Raw genomic sequence first — 9,124 nt, forward strand, 5'->3', positions numbered from 1 at the left:
GACGGTGATAGGTAGCCCACGGTATGGATTTGGATTGCGATTGGTTATCGCCCTTCCATCCCGACCTTGCCTTGGCAGGACCATGGTGTCGCCCCTGCAACACTTGATCTTAGCCAAAAGGCCGAGAAGCGATGAGAAAGAAAGAAAGTTGTGTTTTGAAAGATGTGCATGTTGAAAAGTAAAGAAAGCAGATGTTTGTAAGAAAACTATTTTTAGCATTGAAAATCCCCTGGAAAGGGGTGGTGCACCATTCCCAGAGATACTGCAATACCGGGTCGATGCGTGGAGTGGACGGAGCAAGCCCCTATTCCATCTCCCTGCTCCAAAAATCAATTTAATATATGGTCCCCAGATAAGGGACGTATCAGATATTAAACTGATAAGAACAGATTTTTTTTTTTGTAAAAATATACTTTATTCATAAAATATCTTCAATCACATTCCAAACCATTCCAAAAACAACATTACAAGGGTACAATCCAGGTTAAACTTTTACAAAATGTATCACCAGGTGCATCAGTACAAACAATATTACAATCATTTACAGCCTTTCATTTTGATCTGTACAGCCCGAGGGGCTCTAAACAGTTCCCAGTCTCTCGGTGCGCTGTGGTAGAAAGGTCTTAGACAGCGACCCTTCCCCATTGCGCCTTTGCGGCAGCTGCCTAAACTGATAAGAACAGATTTTTTTTTTTTTTGGTAAAAATATACTTTATTCATAAAATATCTTCAATCGCATTCAAAACCATTTCAAAAACAACATTACAAGGGTACAATGCAGGTTAAACTTTTACAAAATGTATCACCAGGTGCATCAGTACAAACAATATTACAATCATTTACAGCCTTTCATTTTGATCTGTACAGCCCGAGGGGCTCTAAACAGTTCCCAGTCTCTCGGTGCGCTGTGGCAGAAAGGTCTTAGACAGCGACCCTTCCCCATTGCGCCTTTGCGGCAGCTGCCCCAAGCTTTAGTGCGTCCCTCAGCACGTAGTCCTGGACTTTGGATTGTGCCAGTCCGCAACAATCGGTCGGGGACAACTCTTTGTGCTGGAAGACCAACAAGTTTCGGGCAGACCAAAGCGCCTCTTTCACCGAGTTGATGATCCTCCAGCTGCAGTCGATGTTTGTCTCGGTGTGTGTCCCTGGGAACAGCCCGTAGAGCACAGAGTCCTGTGTCACAGAACTGCTCGGGATGAACCTCGACAGCAACCACTGCATCTCTCTCCAGACTTTCTTTGCAAAGGCACAATCCACAAGGAGGTGGACAACGGTCTCTTCCCCACCACAGCCACCTCGAGGGCAACGTGCAGAGGGGGTGAGCTTCCTGGCGTGTAGGAAGGATCTGACGGGGAGGGCCTTTCTCACCACCAGCCAAGCTACGTCTTGGTGCTTGTTGGAAAGTTCTGGCGATGAGGCATTCTGCCAAATGACTTTGACAGTCTGCTCGGGGAACCATCCCACAGGGTCCACCCTCTCCTTATCCCTCAGGGCCTCTAGGACGTTACGTGCTGACCACTGCCTGATGGACTTGTGGTCAAAGGTGTTTTTCTGCATAAATTTTTCCACCAGGGACAGGTGGTACGGCACGGTCCAACTACTTGGAGCGTTCCGCGGCAGCGTGGCCAGACCCATCCTTCGCAACACCGGGGACAGGTAGAACCTCAGCACGTAGTGACACTTGGTGTTTGCGTACTGAGGGTCTACGCACTGCTTGATGCAGCCGCACACAAAGGTGGCCATCAGTATGAGGGCGATGTTGGGCACGTTTTTTCCCCCTTTATCTAGAGGCTTGTACATCGCTTCCCTGCGGACACGATCCATTTTCGACCTCCAGATAAAGCGGAAGATGGCTCGAGTGATCGCCGTCGCGCAGGAGTCTGGAATGGGCCAGACCTGCGCCACGTACAGCAACAGCGAGAGTACCTCACACCTGATGACCAGGTTCTTACCCGCAATGGAGAGGGAGCGTCGCTCCCACATGCCCAGTTTCCTCTTCACCATAGCCACTCGCTCCTTCCAGTTTCTAACGCATGCCCCGGTCCCTCCGAACCATATCCCCAGCACCTTCAGGCCGTCAGCCCTGACAGTGAAGGGGACAAAGGATCGGTCAGCCCAGTTCCCAAAGAACATGGCCTCGCTCTTCCCACGATTTACCTTGGCTCCCGAGGCCAGTTCGAACTGGTCGCAGATGTGCATCAGTCTGCGCACCGACAGCGGATCCGAGCAGAAGACGGCGACGTCGTCCATGTACAGGGAGGCTTTTACCTGAGTGCCTCCACTGCCTGGGATCGTCACTCCTCTTATGCCCGGATCCTTCCTGATGGACTCGGCAAAGGGTTCTATGCAACACACGAAAAGGACAGGCGAGAGAGGACAGCCCTGCCTGACTCCAGATTTAATCGGAAAGCTATCTGTTTCCCACCCATTGATTGATACTGCGCTACTGATGTTAGTGTAGAGCAGTTGGATCCAATTTCGAATTCCCTCCCCAAAGCCCATTTTGGAGAGCACATCCCCCATGTAGGTGTGCGATATTCTGTCAAAGGCCTTCTCCTGATCCAAGCTGATGAGGCAGGTGTCCACACCCGTCATGCACATGATGGGGAGGGCCTTTGTCACTATCAGCCAAGCTACATCCTAATGCTAATTTGAAAGTTTTGGTGATGAGGCATTCTTCCAAATTACTTTGACAGTCAGCTCAGGAAACCACCCGACAGCATTCACTATCTCCTTTTCCCGCAGGACCACATTACAATATGTGCAGCCCACTGCCTGATGGACTTGTGGTCAACAGGTTTTTCTGCATAAACTGTTCCACAAGGGATAGGTGATACAGCAGGTTCCAACTGAATGGAGCGTTCTCTGGTAACATAGCCATATCCATTCTTCCCAACACCGGGAAGAGGTAGAATCTCAGCACGGAGTGACACTTGGGCCTGGATTCTTGGGCCTGAGCATTGGGGCGTCTTAGGTCACTGTGCTAATGACATCATTGCTGCATCACTACCCAGCAGCCAAACTCAATGTACATTGCTCAACATGGGCTGCTGTGTTTAACCGACTTCAGTTTCAGGAAAATGTAACAGGAGCACATTTCACTCTGTGCTATTGGACAGTGGTTTAATAGTTGGAAAAGATCAGTGGTGCTCACCAGGGTTCACACCTGAAGAATTGTCAACCTTTGTGTTGCTGCACAGCACAATCAGATAAAGCATTTCTTACCTTCCGTCACTTCCTGTTCCTTCAGCTGTAGCCTAACCAGTGTATCATAACGGTTTGGCATAACTTCCTTCCCTTTGGACTCCACGCCTCAATTTATAAAGCCGAGGATCCTTATTTGTGTTTACATGAATTCTTGCTGCAACAAACGGAGCTTTGGCGAGATCATACCCAGAGTATTGTGTACCATTGTTTTGGTCTCCTCACCAAATGAAGGATATATTTTCCATAGTAGGGATGCAACAATGGTTCAGTAAAGATTGAATGGAGTGGCCAATATTTTCTGGAGTTTAGAAGAATGAGCCGTGGTCTTGGGTTCGCTAAGGCTGTGCTGAGGAAAGTGGAGGGAAGGAGAGTACAGCACAAAGGATAGGAAGGCTGGCACAGGCAAAAGAAACTGCAGCCAACAGGGTGAAGCGGGGTACAGGTGCTGTCACCCTATTTTCTAACGTGGACAACTGCCTTAGTGTGGTTGTGCCTGCAGTTGCACAGAAATCCAACAGGGGGCAGTGTCTGGCCTAGCTGCACAGGAGAAAAATTGCAAGGCCCTGAGCTGAACTTCAGCGCAAATACCCACATGTAAATGGCACATTGAAGGTGAGAAAAGCAACTCTTAATGAGGAGCAGTTTCAGAAGAAATGTAAAGCATGGTCAGGCAGCTGTAAAAACATTGTTCTGTTGACTGTTACATCTGCTCATCGTAAACAGGGGAGTTGCACCATTCTGCTATACCCTGCAAGACCAGGTTAAAGCATGTAGTGGACATCGGCATGTTTTAAAAGTTTTTGTCGCATCAGAATTGTTTAATTTAATAAGAAACTTACTGATGTGTCCCAATGAAACAATTAAGTGGTTCAGTATAATTTTTTTTCTGCCATTTTAAATCAGCTTACTCAGGGACAACTGGTCACCCAGATTACAAATTCTCATTTTATTACAATAAACCAGTTTCAGATATATCACTGAAACATTATCTGTCACCTACCATTCAAATGCATCAAGGAATACAGAGAAAATAAAGTTACTTTTTATTATTCTGCCTTGTTGCGTTGGTTCAGGGAGATTTTGCATTCATGATTTTCCAAATGAATTGGTGGCCAGAAGCCTAACCTAACCTGCACAATTTCAAGTGTTCTTCCCGTGCAATTTCCCGATTGTACCCAAAGTGAAATTATCTCAGCTCGTTTCTGTGATGTAAACTGCTGCATTGTTGAGTGAGATGGAAACAATGGAAAGAAGCATTGAAGAAATTAAAGACATTAGCAAAACAAAGAACATGTGGATAGGTCAGACATGCAAGGAAGTGAGAAGTGAGACACATTGAAAACAAAGACACCCTGCAGATCAGGTCTGACATTCAAACGGAAAATTGCAGACAACTCATGATTTGATCAGAGAGTAAATGCAAAATACTGCTGATGGATGCTGGATGCAGATAGAAATCTGAAACAAGAACAAAAAATGCTGGAAAAGCTCAGCAGGTCCAGCAGCATCTGTGGAGAGAGAAACACAGCTAACATTTCGAGTCCCTTTGACCCTTTGTTTGGAGAGTACTGTGTTCTGACAAAGAGCCTCATCCCAACAGCTACACAGCTCCCCACACCCCAATAAAAAGCCTGTTTCCAGATTGTGTGTGAAAAGCTTGTGGAGCTGGGCTGCCCACTGCTCATAGATTTAAAGAGATAGTCCATTAAAATAACCAAAAGTAATTTGACTTCCATTAGTAGACCTCTAAACTGCTGTTTTTCTGTGGGAAGAGGGTTGTGTGAGATCTAGTATCACCCCAGAGAATTGAGCAGATATTCCAGCTAACATCATAACTGGATGCAAAATATTCCATGGCACTATTCAAGAAAGAGTGGCCGAATTCTCCCTGGTCTCCTGGCCAATATTTCTCCTTCAACCAACATTACTGAAAACATTATTTGTCATGATGTCATTTCTGTATGTGGGACTTTGCTGTGAGTAAATTAACTGACACATTTCCAGCATCACAACAGATATCAGCACTTCAAAAATATTTAATTGATTGAAGTATTTTGCACCATCCAGTAGCGAGCAGGAATAGAAATGATTGCCTCTTGGCTGAGAAACACAGCAGAAACTGAACCATTAGAATGAAAAACATAAAAGTTCCCACAAGGAAAACCAATCAGATAATGTCACAGAATCACAGAATTGTTAGGGTTCAGAAGGAGACCATTTGGCCCATCATATTTACACCAGCTCTCCGAATGAGCATTATGACTTAGCACCATTCTCCTCCCTTTTCCCCTTACCCTTGCACATTGTTTCTATTCAAATAATCATCTAGTGATAATCCTCTTGAATGCCTCGATTGAACCTGCCTCCACCACACTTCCAGGCAGTGCATTCCATACTCGAACCACTCGCTGTGTGAAAAAGATTTTTCTCACATCACGTTTGCTTCTTTTGTAAATCACTTTAAACCTGTGCTCTCTCGGTCTCGATCCTTTTCAGAGCGGGAACAGATTCTTCCTATCTACTCTATCCAGACCCCTCATGATTTTGAACACCTCTATCAAATCTCCTCTTAGCCTTCTCTTCTCCAAGGAGAACAGTCCCAACGTTTCCAATCTATCTTCGTAACTGAAGTTTCTTACCCCGGAGACATATTTGTAAACCTCTTCTGCACTCTCTCCAATGTGTTCACATCCGTTCTATAGTGTGGTGCCCAGAGCTGGACACAATACTCCAGCTGAGGGCTAAATAGCATCTTATATGAGCTCAGCATAACCTCTCCACTCTTGTACTCTATGCTCCTCTTAATAAAGCCCAGGATACTGCATGCTTTACTAACTGCTCGCACCACTGTCCTGCCACCTTCAATGACCTATGCACATAAACACCCCGATCCCTCTGCTCCGCCACGTCCTTAAGAATTGTACCCCTTATTTTATATTGTCTCTCCATGTTCTTTGTACCAAAGTGCATCCCCTCACACTTCTCCGCATTGAGCTTCATCTGCCACCTATCTGCCCACTCTACCAACTTGTCTATGTTCTTTTGAAGTTCTATACTGTCCTCCTCACAGTTTACAATGCTCTGTAATAGATCAGTGCTCTGTACTCTTTTTGTAGTGGCTGCTAAAGGAGAAACATTTGACTCTTTATATCTGAGTAAATTCCAAGTAGAACCTGAAATGCTGCAGTTTTGTCCACTCCCAACCTAGCCTGTACCTGCTGGCACAAATCTTGTATTCAGCTCCTGCTGATCTGAGGTACAGATAAAGGCCTGGAGTGAGAGCAGCCACTGCTGGGAAAATCCTTTGAGCTGGAGCTGGTCAAGCTGCTGTGCACATCCTGTTAAAGAAACATCACCAAAATGCAAAGACCTTTCACAGGAACAAGGATGGTTTGAGGCTTTTCCATACACAGTACACATGAAGGCTACAAAAGGTGTAGTCAGCTAGTCCTTAACATGCAGGTCTAATAATGACACTGGAACCAATTTTTAATGAGTGAGGTAGTTCCAGAATGGAAAGTCTTTAAACTCTACAAGGTTCAGCTGCAGGACCGCAGTGATGCTCGTTATTACTTTATTATTTCAAGTGAAAATTTCAAATCAATAGAACTGATCTTTTTGTGCTCAGTCCCAACCATCACCTTCTCCATAAAACACGACCACATCCCACCTCAGCCGCTCTAGAAGAAATACTTCCATATAAATAGTTGCATTTGTGGGTTGACGTGTATTAGATCCCCTGCTTTTTGAGGTATATCTAATAATTTGGATGTAAATGTAGGGGGAATGATCAAGAAGTTTGAAGATTAGTAGAAGCAGAAACACTCATTTAAAAGCGTGTCTGGATATGCACCTTAAAATGCCGGAACCTGCAGGGTTACAGACTAAATGCTGGAAAGTGGGATTAGGCTGGGTGGCTCGTTTTTCAGCCCGAGCAGACACAATGGGCCAAGTGGCCGCTTTGTGCCATAAACTTTCTATGATTCTATTCTGTGTGGAGATGATAATATCCAGCTGCAGATCACTGCTGGCTGGATGACAGGAAACATTGAAAGTGTTTGCTTGGGTTAGACATGCCGTGTCTTTCAATGTACAGTAATCCCTCTGCACTAATTGATCTCTGGGCTGAAAGCTCTTACTTTACCACTGACAGTGAAAAAGGAGGATGGAAAGGGAAAGTGTTGGGTACCGGTTTATACTCTTGGCTGTCTTTTACTATTAAATCATTCCAAGATATCAGGGCCTATTATAACTCCACCGTTTAATTGCCACCTGTCAATCTAAGACCACGAGTTTTTATACTGACAAAGAGCTTCTCAAAATGCTTTGTTCACTCCCACAATCCTATATTTTGGAGAGGTTCGATCATATTCTTTGCAATGTTTACGTATCGAATAATATAGCAACCTATGAGTATGAAAATGGGCTTATGGAAAAATTTATCTGGAATCTACTGGATTGGCTTTCATCTAGGGTGAAACTAAAAATCAATTCCAACAGCAGTTTAAGAGCTGTTTACTGTAAGGGTGAAACCCTTTTGCATTACTATCAAGTATTGGTACTTGGGATTGAACACATTCACGTCATTAGTTAATGTAAATTGCAAAATATGAAATCATTCATATGTCAAGAGAACCTGAAACTTTTCTAGGAGATCCCCTCCTGCCTCAGTTGGTAATGGTTTGATTGTTTGATCAGTGCTCAGCTAGCCTGAAACCAGTATTAGTGCAGCAGGAAGGATGCTGCAGAGAAACAGAGCAGAAATATACAGCCAACATACCTGTCAGTTTTCAGCACCAGTTTAAAGTTACTGCATTAGAAGTGCTCCAATGAATTAAGAAAGTCACAACAGTATTGTTTTCAGAGATGAATTCAAATAACTCTTGCGTTAATTCAGTGTTGCCTGTTATTTTGGACCCTCCCAATCCCGATATCTTCGTGCTGTAATTGCTCCTGTTAAAATATTACTGCACTGCTGTTAACCCAGCATCTTCCCAGCTGTGTTTCTCTCGCAGCCGGTCATGTGACAGTCCGGACACTACAGCACCTGCATTGTGGTTTGAACCATCATGCAATTTCCTTTAATGATCCTTTTCTTGAAAGTTTTGGAGGGGATGCAAGAAAAATCAAAGTCTGGAATCCAACTCCAGACAATTTCAGCAACATCAAAATTCCAGTTACTCAACCCCCAGACAGACACAAAAGCAAGCTGTGCTTAATTGTCTGTCTTTTTACGCAATTAATGTCTTAATTAATTAATTGCTTAATAACTTCAAGTGCTTTTGAAAACATTAATTGTTAATTGTAGCTGAGTCAGTATGTAATAGCAGGCTCCATAAAAGGTGCAAGTTATGAATTCACATTGCCAGCTCTGAGCTTCCATACAAAAGGTGCACATGCTGGGAACTGAAACTTGTGGGTCAGTTGACATCAAGGTATCTCTGTCTATTACACCCTATAGGACCTATAGGTACGTGTATCAACAATTCTCCCCCATAGACACTATTTGGTCATTTAAGCTTCATGCCGACAGTGTGAATCTGCAAGTTGATTTGCTGCCTGCATCTTCTAAAATGCTCATCTCTGTCCCGGAAAGAAAACCTCCCCGCCAAATTAAAATCGGTGTGAAAGTGCAAAGCTTCAGTCAACATTCTGGTAGTTCTCATTTCACCTCTGGACACGATGAGCAAAATCCAGATCTCTCATGTGATAATTGTACAAAAAAAGTCTGCGAAGTAAAACTTGGAGCTGCCACCTTCAGGCAAGTCCCTTCCTCCCAAAGGATATAATAAAGTCTGTAAATTGTTGAATTAACAATAAAAACAGTTAAGCTTTAATCTGATTCCACTCTTCCCAGACATTACTTTCAGCAGGTTCACCCACTCAACCAGCTCATTCCCCTTTGCATTTGAAGCTC

General features: G+C 44.3%; 1 pseudogene; it reads right to left on the reverse strand.

Moving 5' to 3' along the window:
* Positions 1-237: 237 nt before the first annotated feature.
* Positions 238-411, reverse strand: LOC144669735 (U2 spliceosomal RNA; annotated as a pseudogene).
* Positions 412-9,124: the final 8,713 nt, after the last annotated feature.

This window comes from Cetorhinus maximus, chromosome 29, assembly GCF_964194155.1.
Source record: "Cetorhinus maximus chromosome 29, sCetMax3.hap1.1, whole genome shotgun sequence".
Lineage (NCBI taxonomy): Eukaryota > Metazoa > Chordata > Chondrichthyes > Lamniformes > Cetorhinidae > Cetorhinus > Cetorhinus maximus.